We start from the raw sequence: 18,522 nt of genomic DNA, 5'->3' as shown, positions 1-18,522 counted from the left end.
GTGACAAATTGTTTCCCCTTGGTTCTCTAGGAACATCTGAAACTTGTTTATTCATTCAATAATATTTATTTTGCCTTAATGCCTTATATTCAGCATTGCAGTAAGAGCTGGGGAAAGCATGATGAACTCAGTCCGCACTGTCAAAATGCTTACAGTCTTGAAGTCATTACTTTTATGTTCAGTGTGCCACAGGACCCTAAAGGAGGGATGATGGGGAGTCAGGAAAAGCTTCATAGGGAGAAGGATATTTGATACAAGACTTGGAACCCATTAACCAATTGGAACTGATGTATCCAAGGGGAGCAGTGCAATTAAACGCACTGAATGTGATTAGCCAAGGAATCATTTTGCATGACTGCAACCTCAGGCATGAGTAAGGAGAGGACTTTAAGAGAGACCGGCTGTCAGGATTCAAGTCATAGACAAGCTTGTTGACTACAAAAAGGCACAGGTTTAAGACTTTAGCAATGGCAAACTGCTTGAAAATATCTGTCATGATTGGATTTGCTGTTATAATCTTAAGACAATTAATAGCTTATTCATTAGTAGTTCAGATGAGATAGTATAGGTACTTAAGCCCTAAGGAAGAGTTAGTGAAGATGAGAAGAGAGTTAGAATTATTAGCACTTAGACTTGACACAATATGATGGGGAAAAGGATAAATTAAAAATATTGGTATTAGCATCTGGTGTGAGAAGTCTTGTCATTAAATAAGATGAGAAATTAACAGAGAAGAAAAAGATTGCATATATAATTATGAGCCCCATAGTGACATTTTAGTCAATAATGGGGATAGAATATACGATGGTGGCCCCAGGGAATTATAATGTAGGTGAAAAATTTTTATCAGCTGGCAATGTCATAGCCATCATAATATCATAGTGCAATGCATCACTCATGCATTTATGATGATGTTGACGTAAACAGACTTACTGCACTGCCAGTCTCATCATATAAAACATAGCACAATTATGTACAATACATAACACTTGATAATGATAATAAATGACTATGTTACTGGCTTATGTATTTGCCATACTATTGTTTTTAATGTTGTTTTAAAGTGAATACTTTCTACTTACATTTTTAAAAATTAACTGTAAAACAACCTCAGGCTGATCTTTGACGAGGTACTCCAGAAGAAGGCATTGTTAGCATAGGACATGACAGCTCCATGTATGCTGTTGTCCCTGAAGATCTTTGAGTAGGACAAGATGTGGAGGTGGAAGACAGTGATATTGATGATCCTGACCCTGTGTAGGCCCAGGCCAATGTGAATGTTTGTGTCTTTGTGTTTAACAAAAGAGTTTTTGTTTTTGTTTTTTTTTTTTTTTTTTTTTGAGACGGAATCTCACTCTGTCGCCCAAGCTGGAGTGCAGTGGCGCAGTCTCGGCTCACTGCAAGCTCCGCCTCCGGGGTTCACACCATTCTCCTGCCTCAGCCTCTCCGAGTAGCTGGGACTACAGGCGCCCGCCACCACGCCCGGCTAATTTTTTGTGTGTGTGTTTTTAGTAGAGACGGGGTTTCACCGTGGTCTCGATCTTCTGACCTCGTGATCCGCCCGCCTCGGCCTCCCAAAGTGCTGGGATTACAAGCGTGAGCCACCGCGCCCGGCCAAAAGAGTTTTAAAATTTAAAAATAGCTTCGAAATTTTAAAAATAGTAAAAAGCTTATAAAGGACATAAAAAAAAATTTGTATAGCTGTAAATGTGTTGTGTTTTAACCTATAAAAAGTTAAAAAAACTTTAAAAGTTGATAAAGTAAAAAAGTTACAGCAAGTTAATGTTAATTTTTTATTGAAAAGTTATAAATTTATTGCAGCCTAAGTGTACAGTGCTTATAAAACCTACAGTAGTGTACAGTAATATTCTAAGCCTTTGCATTCACTCACCAGTCACCCAGAGGCTCACCCAGAGGAATTTTCATCTGCAAATTCCATTCATGGTAAGTGTCCTATAGACATGTACCGTTTTTTATTTTTTATGCCATATTTTTACTGTACCACTTTTACGTTTAGGTACATTTACATATACAAATACCATTGTGTTATAGTTGCCTATGGTATTTAGTACAGTAACATGCTGTATAGGTTTGTAGTCTAGGAGCAATAGGCTATGCCATAAAGCCTAGGTGTGTAGTAGGCTGTACCATCTAGTTTTGCATAAGTATACTCCATGATGTTCACACAATGACAAAATCACTTAATGACACATCTCTCAGAATGTATCCCCATAATTAAGCAATGTATAACTGTATTTAGTTTTAGGATATATGACATGTTTATATCCTAGTGGATATAGGGTGTCTAGTACACATAATAATAGTTAATAATAATTCAGTTTATTGAAGAAAATGAGAAGAGCATGAAAGATAATGATGTGGAACCACCAGTCTGTAAGGAGTGATCAAAAGCTAAAGTATGGATGAATAAAACTAAGAAGGAGCGAACAAAGAGGCAGAAGGGGATTCAGGAAGTTATGCAATGGTGGAAGCCAAAGACTGTAGAGTTTGAAGGAAGAAAATGCCAGCAATGTGCAATCCACAAGAAAGATCATGTAGGATTAAGCACTGAAATGAAACTGGATTTTACAATCAGCAGATCATTGATGACCTCAAAGAAGGCAAACTTGGGCAAGAATTGGTGGTGGATGTTTGTTCACGGTTGACTGAAGTGCAAATAGAAGATGAAGTAGAGATATCAAGTACTGATTACTTTTTTTGAGGAGTTTGCTGTTAACAGAAATAGCAAACTGACATTATCTGGAGGAAATGCAAATATGAGGAACATTTTTCTTTGTTTACCTAATTATCTTGTCTCTATTTTCGATTGTGACAAAGTCAGAAAGGCTACTGAGTGCAGGCACATTTCCTATAGAAAATTGAGCAGGGAGGCTGAAATCAGTTATTGCAGTTTGAAGAGCAAATGGAAATGTGGAAGAGAAGGCAGGCGGAAGCTGACTGCAGCTAGAGAAGCATGTGGTGAATGCATTTCCTAGGTTTTGAACACGAGGTTCAAAATGCTCAGTGACAGGGTATATTGTTGCTTTTTTTTTTTTAGGTGAGTCATAATTGAGCTAGCAAAACTTTTCCCAACTTATCTCCTTGAACTAGTCTGAAGCAAGTTGTACAGTTAAATTCTCTTTAAGAAAATTTGATTGTACTGCTTGACCACCTGTGTGCTTGTAGTCCTTGCTTAAAACCCATTCAAGTGAAATAGGTCTCTGTAAGGCTGCCCTGCTTACCCTTGGTGGTAAATAGTCCCCAAATATGGCCACTAAGAGTTTCTTTTCTTCTTGAGAGCATGCCAAACCATCCATTAAGAGATGGTCTACTTACCTTGCTTTGCATATGGCTGCACTTGTGACTTGCTTATCAAGAAGTTCTGTCTGTCTCCAGTGACCCAATTTTAAAAAGCAACTTCTCATTTACATTCCATTCTGTGGTAATTTTTAGCTCCTTGAAATTTGTGGCTTTTGTTGGGATTGGGGAAATGTCTTTTACCATGCTCCTCTGGTGCTACTTTAGCTTTATTCCTGTGTAGGAAGGTTGTTTCCCGTGCACTCTGGTTGGGAAGAGCTGATGGTTCATTTCAGATGCCACTTGATGGTCACCCAAGCCTTAGAGAGATTTGTCAGTAAATAAGGTATTCAGATATTGTTTCTGTAGGTCAGGGGTAGACTTCTAGTGCCAAAAATTCAATGGCACCTTCACATACATCCCCATACACAACATTTGAACTTTTTGTTTAGTCTAACCCAGATTGCTTATGAATAATTTTCAGTTTATTACAGACAATGGGAGAAGTTGCTGGGCTTGATATCTTTTGAAAATATTGGTTTATTTAAAACAAAAAAAAATCCACTAAAGTTATTTGCAGATTTCAATTATGTACAAAAATGAAAAAGAACAATATTTAATTTCTTAATGCAAACCAATTTTCAGCCTTAAAGCCTTAAGAGAGCTGCAGAATAGATCTAATGCCATTGTGACGTAGAAGGTCTTAATATGAGCAATCTCCCAATTAAATTAGGTGCCTACATAAAATAACACACTTGGCTTTAGGGTAAAATTTAAATTTCTTTGCAATTCCATATTAATTTTTATTATCCTTTCTCCTCTAATTTTATTTTATTTTATTTTATTTTATTTATTTATTTGAGACAGAGTCTGGCTCTGTCACCCAGGCTGGAGTGCAGTGGTGCTATCTCGGCTCACTGCAGCCTCTGCCTCCTGGGTTCAAGTGATTCTCCAGCTTCAGCCTCCCTAATTGTTGGGATTATAAGCACGTGCCACAATACCCAGCTATGTTTTGTTTTTGTTTTTGTTTTTGTTTTTTAGTAGAGATGGGGTTTTGCCTGACCTCTGGTGATCCTCCTGCCTGAGCCTCCCAGAGTGCTGAGATTACAGGTGTGAGCCACTGTGCTGGCCTCCTCTAATTTTGCCTGACCTCTGGTGACCCACCTGTCTGGGCCTCCCAGAGTGCTGGGATTACAGGCATGAGCCACCACGCCCGGCCTTCTCTAATTTTAGATAATTTAATTTTACTGTAATTGCACTTAATAAAAGATGTTTAACATGTTCTGGGTTTAGTTCAAAGATTTCTCAACAAGGCTTGATTTTTCCTGTTTACACTTTTTTTCCACTCATGTCTGGCTTATCTTCTGAATCAGGAAATAAATGCCATCTCTTACCAGGGACATGGCAAAAATAGAATGATTGATAGCACTTGGCACCTACTGCACTGAATGCCTGAAGTGGAAGACTGGAGATCAAAGGCAGACCCGGAATGGCTGATAATTTGTATATTGAGTTCATAAGCAGACAGCCATTGTTCTGATGCAAATGGATAGACTGTGTGTGCATGGAAACTTAAGTACAGTAGAAAACAATCTGCATGAGGATTAAACATTTTATATATTCCCATTATGATTTCTGAATATCACAGTGCCTTCATAACAAATGTATCTCTAAGCATGTACTTCTATCACAAGCACTCTGATTTGCACATCTGGTTCTGCAGATAAAATTATGCGCTATAGATAATGGGCAGATGTATAATGTTTCAATGATATGAGCACATATATGCCTTATGTCTCTATTAAATCTATCAGATACATGTTATATACTCTGATAGAGAGAAGGAGAATACAAATGGGTGTTTTTATTGCCAGTTTCAGTAAAACTGGCATTTTCCTTCAAATTATGTAAGTCATTTCAGTAGAATCACATAAACCAAGATATGATAAGAAACAATAGCTGCTACTAAGTTTCAATAAACTCGCTAGAAAAATCTCATAAAAAGAGATACTAAGCAAAAGAGACAAAATTAACCGGTTCGGAGCAGTGATCCAGACAATTCATACTTGATTTAAAACAATTTTTTTTTTTTTTTTTGAGGCCAGGTGCAGTGGCTCACACCTGTAATCCCAGCACTTTGGGAGGCTGAGGTGGGCAGATCACAAGGTCAGGAGATCGAGACCATCCTGGCTAACATGGTGAAACCCCATCTCTACTAAAAATACAAAAAATTATCCAGGCGTGGTGGAGGGCACCTGTAGTCCCAGTTACTTGGGAGGCTAAGGCAGGAGAATGGCATGAACCTGGGAGGTGGAGCTTGCAGTGAGCCCAGGTTGCACCACTGCACTCCAGCCTGGGCGACAGAGAGAGACTAAAAAATTTTTGATTGGTTTTTCAAGAACATCAATCAACTCAGACCTCAAGGCATTTTTAAACAATATTATAAACCACTGCATTATACCTTAAAGCAAGGTCAGGTGGAAGGAGTGGGAAGGCAGGTTGATAGCATGCATAGAGAGGGCGGTGTGTGTGTGTGTGTGTGTGTGTGTACACACATGCACAAGTCAGAAAGTTATTCTTTGGCGTTTTTGAGTGTTCATTTGTTAAGGTAAAGAAGACTTGGTTGAGGCATTAATAACTTTCAGGACTTTGTTGAAAACTTGCCCTGAAGGACAGAGCTGTATTGGAAGATGAATACTTACGACTGTACTCTAGCTTGTCAAGCAGCCGCAGAAGAAAAGAGAAACAATCCAAGAATGTTGATCTGCATGTATATTCTACAGAGCAAGCAGATGATCGATTATTTGTTGATGCTGTTTGAACAGGAAAAATATTCTAGAACCAAGGGGCTGCATAAAAATATATTTCAAGTAACAACTGCCAGCATTTTTCCTGTCAGTCATATTATCAATATCCATTGGGTTATCTGATATTTTATCATTAAGAGTATTTTTCTTAGAAATTCTATTTGGAATACTCTTATATATGGCTTCTCTTTCAACAGCAAACTCCAGTTCTTCTTTCTCTTCCCCACCCCCATCTCTCCGACTCTCACACACACACACACACACACACAGACACACACACACACACACACACACACACCCCTGTCCTGAAAGTTACCCTTGCTTTACATAGCTAAAGCTAAGCAGCATGGGGACAATGGAACTCAGATCCTATATAAGGACCTAACAACTTAAAGCTGTGTCTGATTTTTAAACTTTAAGAATCACAGAAGGGTAAAATTTTTCTTGATTTAACTCCTTTTCCAAATTTTCTTTTTTTTTTTTTTTTTTTTTTTTTTGAGACGGAGTCTCGCTCTGTCGCCCAGGCTGGAGTGCAGTGGCGCAATCTCGGCTCACTGCAAGCTCCGCCTCCCGGGTTCACGCCATTCTCCCGCCTCAGCCTCTCCGAGTAGCTGGGACTACAGGCGCCCGCCACCACGCCCGGCTAATTTTTTTGTATTTTTAGTAGAGATGGGGTTTCACCGTGGTCTCGATCTCCTGACCTCGTGATCCGCCCGCCTCGGCCTCCCAAAGTGCTGGGATTACAAGCATGAGCCACTGCGCCCGGCCCCAAATTTTCTAATCAGAAATGATCTCCAAAATAATCTATTCTAACCTTTCCCAAAAAAATTCTTCTTTTAAAAATAAGACATTGTGTAGACATGCAAAAGCCTCCCAGCCATGAATCAAAACCCCAAAGCTGTAGAAGGCAGAATTCTTTCATTCTTATTTTTAAAAGAATAAGAATGTTTAAAAATAAGAATTATGAATTTTCTTGTTTTATACATAAGAAAACTGAGGCTCCAAATAGCAAAGTGACTTGCCTGGTAAACGCTTAACAAAACATTGAAAGACGCAATCTCTGTCCTTAAAGTATGCAGAGATTGATGGGACAGAAACCATTAACAGGTAATTTCAAAAGTCTAAGAACTGTGATCAAGATAATCACAGTCTTATGAGGTCACAGATAAGCCTGTACCCCAAACTGAGGGAAGCAGAGACAGTTTTATGACTGTCCAGTGGTTTATTTCACATTTTGAACACTGGGTTAGAGTCAGGCAGAGGAGGGGGAGGTGGATGGGTGCTCCAGGGACAGAGGGCATTAAGAGAAAGGCCTGTGGAGATGCCGTAGCAGTTCCAAGTTGCTTGACAAAATCATGGAGGGGAATGGGGTGACGAGGACATGGGAAGTAAAGGAAGAGCCTCGTCAAAGTGCTTAATGCTTTATTCTGTTGGGGATGATAAAAGACAAGAAGGTTTTAATCCAGAAAAGGTCATCATTAAATTTTTGTTAAGCGTTTACCAGGCAAGTCACTTTGCTATTTGGAGCCGCAGTTTTCTTATGTATAAAACAAGAAAATTCATAATTCTTATTTTTAAACATTCTTATTCATTGAAAGCTGTTTTCACCATCCATCCATTTATATAATATATAAAATATCAGTAATAATTACATGCATTTGCTTATAAGTTTTAAAAATGCATGTAATTATTACTGATATTTTAAATATTATATAAATAGATGGATGGTGAAAACAGCACCTTTCAATGAAATATATAAATAAAATTAGCAACATTTGTGTTTTGATTTGTGCATGTGTACATGTATGTTACCAGCTTATTGAAGGCTTTCAATGCTGTAGGTATTGTGGCAGGTGCTATTGATTGTCATTCCCTTCCCTCCTTACCAAGAGAACCTTAGAGCACCACACCATTGTGCTAAGTTAAAGGGATGGATTCAGTTTCTCCGATTGCTTATACTTGACATGGTCATGTGACCCAGTTCTGGCCAATGAGGTATGAGCAGAAGTCCATCAAGGGGACCTCTGGGGAAGTTTTGCAAAGGGACAGTCTTCCAGCCATGTTCCATTTGATCTTTTGCCTTTTGTACTGTGCTCTTCTTCCTTCCTGGAGGATGGATTCTGTACCTTAGACATGCAAAAGCCTTTCAGCCACAGAATCAAAACCCACAAGTTGTGGAAGGCAGAGCAGGGAGACACTAAAAGTCTGTGTCTTTAATCACAGTTTTGAGGTGTCATACCAGCCCTGCAATACTTATCCTTGATATGGTTAGGCTTTGTGTTCCCACCCAAATCTCATCTTGAATTGTAATCCTCAAGTGTTGAGGGAGAGACCTGGTGGAGGGTGATTGAATCAAGGGGGCGGTTTCCCCCATGCTGTTTTCATGATAGTGAGTGAGTTCTCATGAGATCTGATGGTTTTGTAAGTGTTTGACATTTCCTCCTGTATACACTCTTTCACTCTCCTGCTGCCTTGTGAAGAGGGTGCCTGCTTCCCCTTCTGCCATGATTGTAAGTTTCCTGAGGCCTCCCCAGCCATGTGGAACTGTGAGTCAATTAAACCTCTTTCCTTTACAAATTACCCAGCCTTAGGTATTCCTTTATAGCAGTGTAAAAATGAACTAACACAATCCTTAACAACGTTTTACCTCTTAAGCCAAACAATACCTGTGAGTTTAAGCCCTTATTTATAGGGATATCTGTTAACTACTACGAGTTCAATCCCAAGCGAAACAAACATAAACATGATTTCTTTGTTTTTGCCAATCACTACTTTGAACCATTTTTGGTTGAATCTCTTTGTCTTATTCCTCAGCAAAATATTGGCGAGATTCTATAATTCCTTTATCACTTGTAATTATAGAAACTGAGCTAAATTTAAGCATTCGATCTTGAAATTGTTTTTCATCTCTTTTAGAAAAAAAAAAAAAGGCAATCACCATAATCCAGAAATAAAACATCCCTAAAACTGAAAGGTGAAACGGTGTCCACATTTTCAAAAATAGAGGACCTTTTAGGACCTCTAAATATTTAGACTAAGAAAGAAAATGTCAAAGAGAATCAAGATCCATGCTTTAAAGTATCTAAGATCCTTTATGTGAAAATATGATTTCTATTATATAGCAAATACGTGAGTAAAAGGAGTAGACAGAACTAGCATGACAGAAGCTGAGTGATCACTAGTTAAGACTGGTTTATAGAGGATTCCTATAAATATAGACCCTTAATCTTCTAGGAAATATCAAAGGATATGCAAAAATAAATGATTCCACTTTATTTTCTGTTGAAATTTTGATTTTTTCAATGAAATGTTAAATAATTGTAGCTTTTTAAAAAAGTCTCGACTATTGGCTATATAAATTCTGAAAGGGTAACTTTACTATAATAAAATCTAAACTATTTCACTGGAATTTATGGGGGAAGAAAAGCATAAGTCAAGGACTGACCACATTTAGCCATCTACAATGATAATTGATAGATAATGATCTACAATGATAAAAATCATTATTTTGCATTGAAAAATGTGTTGTATGTTATTACCAAAAGATGAATACAGTTCCATGGAAAAAAGTAGAAATTTTTAATATAGAGTATTATTTGTGTTTTGAGAACATAAATCACCCTGTACTTTCCTTCTGGCTTCTTGGCAACCTCCAATTTTAAATTCCATCAATAGGTGTAGCCCACATAACATAAAACTCAGATGGCAGTATGTCCATCTTTCTATTTGCTTTGGCAGACTTCTCATCTCTCTTAATAAGACTTGGATAACACATGGAAATCAATAAAATTATAGTTGGTTATGAAAGACGGCAGTCCTAGCTTATTCAGGGTTTTGTATTCCACCTCCTAGGGAACAAAAATTCCACAGATTTTATGCTGCTTCGGGTGGCTCAGTGTAGTTCCTTGGACAAACAAAGGAAGGGGATTTACACATTGTTCATGGTAGTTTTCCCAGGTGTTTATTTTCTTTCAAAAAAAAACATAGCTACTTTAGACTTGCTGGGGAAATCCAAGCATTTTGGGGGCAGGCTCTCAGTTTATCTTTCTAATCTCCCTATACTATTTATTTTCAGCACCTTTGCAAGTTCTTCTTTTAGGTTGTTCTTCAACCATCAGCATTTAAGCCAATGGTTTATACGTATTCCCATGGGTATACACAGATTTATTTGGGATTCTCTGAGGAGTAATTATACTTAAATCCCTTTATTTCAAGCTCAATAATGCATATCAAAATGCTCACGAGTGTGATGTTATGTAGATAACCTTGAATTTGTTCTGGTTTTTTTTCAGTAAATCATTCTCAAACTTTCACACACTAACTGTCATAGCTAACAAATTGCAACATACCCCATACCTATTTGCATCATCCAGGTGTCTTTTCCACTGAGGTGGAGAACTGCTCTTTTAAACAGCAATGGAGTTTGACCTGCCCATCCATGATATAACAGTTTAAAAATATACACACTGAGGTTTTAAAGATTTTTTGTAGTCAGTCAACCTGATTTACTCTTTAGAAGCATGTGCTATTTTAACAAACTCACCCACTCAAGTCTGTTGAAACATGAAAGCTGATGTGTCCATCTGACTGCAGTGGCATTCATTTCCATATCAATGGCATATATTTGTTATTTTCTGAACCTAATCATAAAGCTCATCACCTATAACGTGCAGCCTGCGGTGTTATCAAGACTTATTTAGCTTTGCAATGCCAGCAATTGGTTCATGATAGTAAATGGATGTTGAATTAATGTGGAAGAATTCTTGTGATACTAGAATCACAGAGTATCTCAACTGACCAGTGTTAAAAATGAGGTCTTAACGTTCTTGAATAGGGTAGGTAGTTGATCGCTTATGACTTGATGAGTACAGAAACTCTTCTTTGAGGGTGCAAGAAAAGGAAAGGAATGTTTGTATTCACCAGGAGAAAGATTGGAAATGTCAAAGCAGTAGAGAGGATGGCATAGCAGCTCTCTAATCCAGCTTGAAATAGAATTTTGATTATCAACAGAAAGGTTCAGAGCCTTAAGCCGAAGAAAAATGTTTTCATAAAAGACTTTGTGAAATTCTAAACACAAGCAGCGCTACTTGGGAAAACAAAAAAACAAGTGCAGCTTAAAACTGGGGACAGATGGGTTATTCTCCCCACTTATACCTTGTCAGCACCTCATTAACCCCGTCAGGTCTTGAGGCTTTCCTCCCAATCTGAGAGTCTCTTTCTTTTAAAACTTGAGTTCATCTTACTTACATTTACTGACATGACAGACAGGTTTGCTCTTAGTTCTTGTATGATTTGTCATTGCTGCTTTGTAAATTGTCTAATTTTTATATATGATCTGTCTCTATGTTTTGTTTTGGGTATGTTTCCCAACCAGTAGCTTGGAGAGTACATTCTCTATTTTTAGATCCTGTAGTGTTGATGTTTACAAATTGTTACAATAATTTTAATGCTTCTTATTTCTTTCATTTTTTACAGAGTGTATATGAATTGTCCCTTTTAAATAGTGAATGAACTGGAACATTCGTATTTTCTCCCACTTTCCTTCTCTACTTCATCTCTTGATTTTGGTTATTATGTTGTCAATTTAAATTTTTCTTACAGATCTCTTAAAATAATACATATATATACATATATGTATGTATCTTCAAATAATACATTTAAACATCTGCTGCTTGATTTGCCTATTTAAACAGTATCAATCAACTTCCAGTGTGAAAAATCAGAAATTTAACCTAGTTATATTTCTTTCTATCACACTTCACCTTCAAGAGTATGTTAATTATATTGTTATTTTGAAATTCTCATCATTTTTAAGTATTTCTATTGTGATCTAAATAACTCCTACATTTGCTTATTGTTAATACTATATCTGAATAGATTATTATCTATTAATGCTCAAATAGATGTATAGCCAACCCTTTCCCACAATGTCTCCTCCATTATGTTTTAAGAACCAGGGTTAAAGGATGCTTCCACAGATAATCTTCACCCCTAGATTTTGTCATTATAATAGTAAAGGAGTGTTGGGTCCATCAGAGATAGCCCTGCTGTTTGAGGACCCTGCTGTATTAGGATGATTTTCGCTACGAGTAAGAAGGCTGAAACCACTAGGACATGCATTATCTTGCATGTTGAAGAATGAAGAGAAAAGCATTTTCAGGGTGATTATTCAGTGGAACAGAGACCTTATGAAACACTCAAATCCTCTGCATCTTTTCTGACTGCCAAATTGGGCACACTCACTTTCCCCTTAGGCTGGCTCCCTTTGCGGTCCCAGTTGCCATATTTCCAAGCCTTACATGCAGATAATGCTATTCAGAGGCCCTAAAGGGGCTTATCCTTATTTGTGTCCTTTTTTTTTTTTTTTTTTTTTTTGGAGATGGAGTCTCATTCTGTCACCCAGGCTGGAGTGCAGTGATGCAATCTTGGCTCACTGCAATCTCTACCTCCCTAGTTCAAGCGATTCTCCTGCTTCAGCCTCCCGAGTAGCTGGGACTACAGGCACACACCACCATGCCTGGCTAATTTTAGTAGAGATGGAGTTTCACCATGCTGGCCAGGCGGGCCTCTAACTCCTGACCTCAGGTGATCCTCCTGCCTCAGCTTCCAAAAGTGCTGAGATTACAGGCGTGAGCCACCGTGCCTGGCCCCTGTGTCCCTTTTTAAAGTGAGCAAATGTTTCCCAGAAGCACACTGTTGCATACGTTTCCCAGAATTGTGTCACTTCTCATTCTCAAACCAGGACCAATTATGATCGGGGACTACAACTAATCATAATTTAGTCTCTGAAGTTTATGACCACCTCATACTTACAAAAACCAAGGCACTGTTGACGAAGAATAAAGCCTGAGGAGGGAATGGGCAAAAAACGTAGTTTTCCATTAGACAACCAGCAGTGTCTGCTGTTGCTGAAACATTGCCAGAATTCTACAGAATGTGCGTCTGTCCTTGGTATTGTCTCGCAAGACTTGGCAAGTTATTCTAATAATTTTGTGGTATGTGGTCATAGCCATTTCCTGTCTTCATTGAAGATGGAATTTTTTTTTCGCTTTTCCCTCTCTCTGTTCAAGAGGCAATAGTGATGAGAAGACACAACTTCATTCTGCTGTCAAACTAGAGATCAATGGAAGGGATATTGTCCTCAAGATCATTAACTGGAAAAGCAGTGGAGGAAAACTTTAACAATGCACTAGAGGGAACAACACAAACAGAATAGTTCTTGGAAAATTAGGAATGCTTCCTTTATTAGAGATTGACCATTTATCTTCTTTACATCTTAGAGACATAAAATTTCACAAGAGTAAGGAGAGATGGAAGTGGGTCAAATGATTTCCTACACCTTTTCTTTTTCCTTATCAAATGCAGTGCTCAAAAAATTTAAGTATTCCCTTTATTGCTTTCTTTCAGTCTTTTCCAGAAAGTGGGAATCAGTTCAAGTAGCCGTGAGGATCAGACATGGAATAATTTATTTGGTGATGGGAGGGTACAAAGACAGATTTTGCCTACAACCCATAATTGGTCTTCTGTAGGGACACTCAGGTAAGTGTCTCAGCAAAAGGAAGGCATATACTTTTTATAGACTTTCTGGGTCAGATGGTTGCTGATGAAAACTCGCAAGCTTCTCGTAGACTAATCCCATTAAACTTCACCCGGAGGAAATCCCACCAGGCCTTAAACAAAGGGACAATCCCTTCTAAATAGATTAGAGGACATATATCCAAAAAGTAGGCTTTCCTGGAATGTCAGTGAGACAGAACCATTAACTCACCTGGAAAAAGGGATGAAGCCCGGGAGCCGAGTGGTCTTGCACAGTGGATCCAACCCCCATGGAGCCCAATAAGCTAAGATCCACTGGTTTGAAATTCTTGCTGCCAGCACAGCAGTCGGAAGTCAACCTGGGACTCTTGAGCTTGGTTGGGGGAGGGGCGTCCACCATTGCTGAGGCTTGAGTACGCGGTTTTCCCCTCACAGTGTAAAGGAAGTCCCTGGGAAGCTCGAACTGGGTGGAGCCCACAACAGCGCTCAAAGTCCTTGTAGCCAGACTGCCTCTGTAGATTCCTCCTCTCTGGGCAGGGCATCTCTGAAAGAAAGGCAGCAGCCCCAGTCAAGGGCTTACAGATAAAACTCCCATCTCCCTGGAACAGAGCACCTGGGGGAAGGGGTGGTTGTGGGCAGCTTCAGCAGACTTAAATGTTCATGCCTACCAGCTCTGGAGAAAGCAGCTGATCTTCAAGCACAGCACTCAAGCTCTGCTAAGGTACAGACTGCCTCCTCAAGTGGGTCCCAGACCCCCATGCCTCCTGACAGGGAGATGCCTCCCAGCAGGGGTCAACAGACACCACATACAGGAGAGCTCTGGCTGGCATCTGGCAGGTCCCACTCTGTGACGAAGCTTTCAAGGGAAGAAGCAGGCAGCAATCTTTGCTGTTCTGCAGCCTCTGCTGGTGATAACCAGGCAAATGGTCTGGAGTGGACCTCTAGCAAACTCCCACAGACCTGCAGCAGAGGGTCCTGACTGCTAGAAGGAAAAGCAACAAACAGAAAGCAATAGCAATCAATATCAACAAAAAGTACCCCCATGCAAAAACCCATCTGAAGATTACCAACATCAAACACCAAAGGTAGATAAATCCAGAAAGATGAGGATAAACCAATGTAAAAAGGCTGAAAATTCCAAAAACGAGAATGCCTCTTCTCCAAAGGATCACAACTCCTTGCCAGCAAGAGAACAAAACTGGACGGAGAATGAGTTTGATGTATTGACAAAAGTAGGCTTCAGAAGGTGGGTAATAACAAACTCCTCTAAGCTAAAGGAGCATGTTCAAACCCAATGCAAGGAAACTAAGAACATGATAAAAGGTTAGAGGAATTGCTAACTAGAATAACCAGTTTAGAGAAGAACATAAATGACCCGAGGAAGCCGAAAAACACAGCATGAGAACTTGGTGAAGCATAGACAAGTATCAATAGCTGAAATCAAGCCAAAGAAAGGATATCAGAGATTGAAGATCAACTTAATGGAATAAAGTGTGAAGACAAGATTAGAGAAAAAAGAATGAAAAGGAATGAACAAAGCCTTCAAGAAATATGGGACTATGTGAAAAGACCAAACCTACGTTTGATTGGTGTACCTGAAAATGACGGAGAGAACGGAACCAAGGTGGAAAACATTCTTCAGGATATTATCCAGGAGAACGTCCCAACCTAGCAAATCAGGCCAACATTCAAATTGAGGAAATACAGAGAACACCACAAAGATACTCTTCGAGAAGAGCAACCCCAAGACACATAATCATCAGATTCACCAAGGTTGAAATGAAGGAAAAAAATGTTAATGGAAGCCAGAGAGAAAGGTCATGTTATCCACAAAGGGAAGCCCATCAGACTAACAGTGGATCTGTCTGCAGAAACCCTACAAGCCAGAAGAGAGTGGGGGCCAATATTTCAACATTCTTAAAGAAAAGAATTTTTAACCCAGAATTTCATATCCAGCCAAACTAAGCTTCATAAGTGAAGGAAAAATAAAATCCTTTACAGACAAGCAATGCTGAAGCATTTTGTCACAACCAGGCCTGCCTTACAAGAGCTCCTGAAGGAAGCACTAGATGTGGGAAGGAAAAACTGTTACCAGCTACTGCAAAAAAATACCAAAATGTAAAGACCATCAACACTATAAAGAAACTGCATCAGCTAACAGGCAAAATAACCAGCTAGCATCATAATCACAGGATTAAATTCACACATAACAATATTAACCTTAAATGTAGATGGGCTAAATGCCCCAAATAAAAGACATAGACTGGCAAATTGGGTAAAGAGTCAAGAGCCATCAGTGTGCTGTATTCAGAAGACCCATCTCACATGCAAAGACACACATAGGCTCAAAATAAAGGGATGGAGGAAGATTTACCAAGCAAATGGAAAGCAAAAAAAAAAAAAAAAAAGCAGGGATTGCAATCGTAGTCTCTGATAAAACAGACTTTAAACCAATAAAGATGAAAAAAGACAAAGAAAGGCATTACATAATGGTAGAGGGATTGATGCAACAAGAAGAGCTAACCATCCTACATATATATGCACCCAATACAGGAGCACCCAGATTCATAAAGCAAGTTCTTAGAGACGTACAAAGAGACTTAGACTCCCACACAGTAATGGTGGGAGACTTTAATGCCTCACCGTCAATAATAGACAGATCAATGAGACAGAAAATTAACAAGGATATTCAAGACTTAAACTCAGCTCTGGACCAAGCAGACCTAACAGACATCTACAGAACTCTCCACCACAAATCAACGGAATATACATTCTTCTCAGCACCACATCACACTTATTCTAAAATTGACCACATAATTGGAAGTAAAATACTCCTCAGCAAATGCAAAAGAATGGAAATCATAACAAACAGTCTCTCAGACCACAGTGCAATCAAATTGGAATTCAGGATTAAGAAACTTACTCAAAACTGCAGACAACTACATGGAAACTGAACAACCTGCTCCTGAATGACTACTGGGTAAATAATGAAATTAAGGCAGAATAAATAAGTTATTGAAACCAATGAGGACAAAGACACAACTTACAAGAATCTCTGGGACACAGCTACAGCAGTGTTTAGAGGGAAACTTCTAGCACTAAATGCCCACAGGAGAAAGCAGGAAAGATCTAAAACTGACACCCTAACATCACAATTAAAAGAACTAGAAAGCAAGAACAAACAAATTCAAAAGCTAGCAGAAGACAAGAAATAACTAAGATCAGAGTAGAATTGAATGAGATAGAGACACGAAAAACCCTTCAAAAAAATCAATGAATCCAGGAGCTGGTTTCTTGAAAAGATTAAAGAAATAGATAGACTGCTAGCCAGACTAATAAGAAAAGAGAGAAAAATCAAATAGATTCAATAAAAATGATAAAGGGTATGTCACCACTGATCCCACAGAAATACAAACTACCATCAGAGAATACTATAAACACCTCTACACAAATAAACTAGAAAATCTAGAAGAAATGGATAAATTCCTGAAAACATACACCCTCCCAAGACTAAACCAGGAGGAAGTTGAATCCCTGAATAAACCAATAACAAGTTTTGAAATTGAGTCAGCAAGTAATAGCCTACCAACCAAAAAAGCCTAGGACCAGATGGAGTCACAGCTGAATTCTTCCAGTGGTACAAAGAGGAGCTGGTACCATTCCTTCTGAGACTATTCCAAATAATAGAAAAAGAGGGACTCCTCCCTAACTCATTTTATGAGGCCAGCATCATCCTGATACCAAAACCTGTCAGAGACACAAGAAGAAAAGAAAATTTGAGGCTAATATTCCTGATGAACACTAATGCAAAAATCCTCAATAAATACTGGCAAACCAAATCCAGCAGCACATCAAAAACCTTATCCACCACGATCAAGTAGGCTTCATTCCTGGGATGCAAGGATGGTTCAACATATACAAATCAGTAAACGTAATCCATCACATAAACAGAACCAATGACAAAAACCACATGATTATCTCAATAGATGCAGAAAAGGCCTTGAATAAAATTCAACACCGCTTCATGCTAAAAACTCTCAATAAACTAGGTGTTGATGGTATGTATCTCAAAATAATATGAGCTATTTATGACACACCCACAACCAATATCATACTGAATGGGCAAAAGCTGGAAGCATTCCCCTTGAAAACTGGCACAAGACAAGGATGCCTCTCTCACCACTCCTATTCAACATAGTATTGGAAGTTCTGGTGAGGGCAATCAGGCAAGAGAAAGAAATAAGGGATATTCAAATAGGAAGAGAGGAAGTCAAATTGTCTCTGTTTGCCGATGACATGATTGTAGATTTAGAAAACCCCATCGTTGGCCAGGCACAGTGGCTCATGCCTGTAATCCCAGCACTTTGGTAGGCTGAGGTGGGCAGATCACGAGGTCAGAAGCTGAAGACCATCCTGTCTAACATGGTGAAACCCCATCTCTACTAAAAATACAAAAAAAAAAAAAAAAATAGCCAGGCATGATGGCAGGTACTTGTAGTCCCAGCTACTCAGGAGGCTGAGGCAGGAGAATGGTGTCAACTCGGGAGGCGGAGCTCACAGTGAACTGAGATCATACCACCGCACTCCAGCCTGGGCAACAGAGCGAGACTCCATCTCAAAAAAAAAAGAAAACTCCATCGTCTCAGCCCAAAATCTCCTTAAGCTGAAAAGCAATTTGAACAAAGTCTCAGTATACAAAATCAATGTGTAAAAATCGTAAGCATTCTTATATACTAGTAATAGTCAAGCAGAGAGCCAAATCATGATTGAACCTTCATTCACAATTGCTACAAAGAGAATAAAATGCCTAGGAATATAACTTACAAAGGATGTGAAGGACCTCTTCAAGGAGAACTACAAACAACTGCTCAAGGAAAAAAGA

Source organism: Symphalangus syndactylus, chromosome 9, assembly GCF_028878055.3.
Source record: "Symphalangus syndactylus isolate Jambi chromosome 9, NHGRI_mSymSyn1-v2.1_pri, whole genome shotgun sequence".
NCBI lineage: Eukaryota > Metazoa > Chordata > Mammalia > Primates > Hylobatidae > Symphalangus > Symphalangus syndactylus.
Note: the sequence above shows the minus strand (reverse complement) of the source record.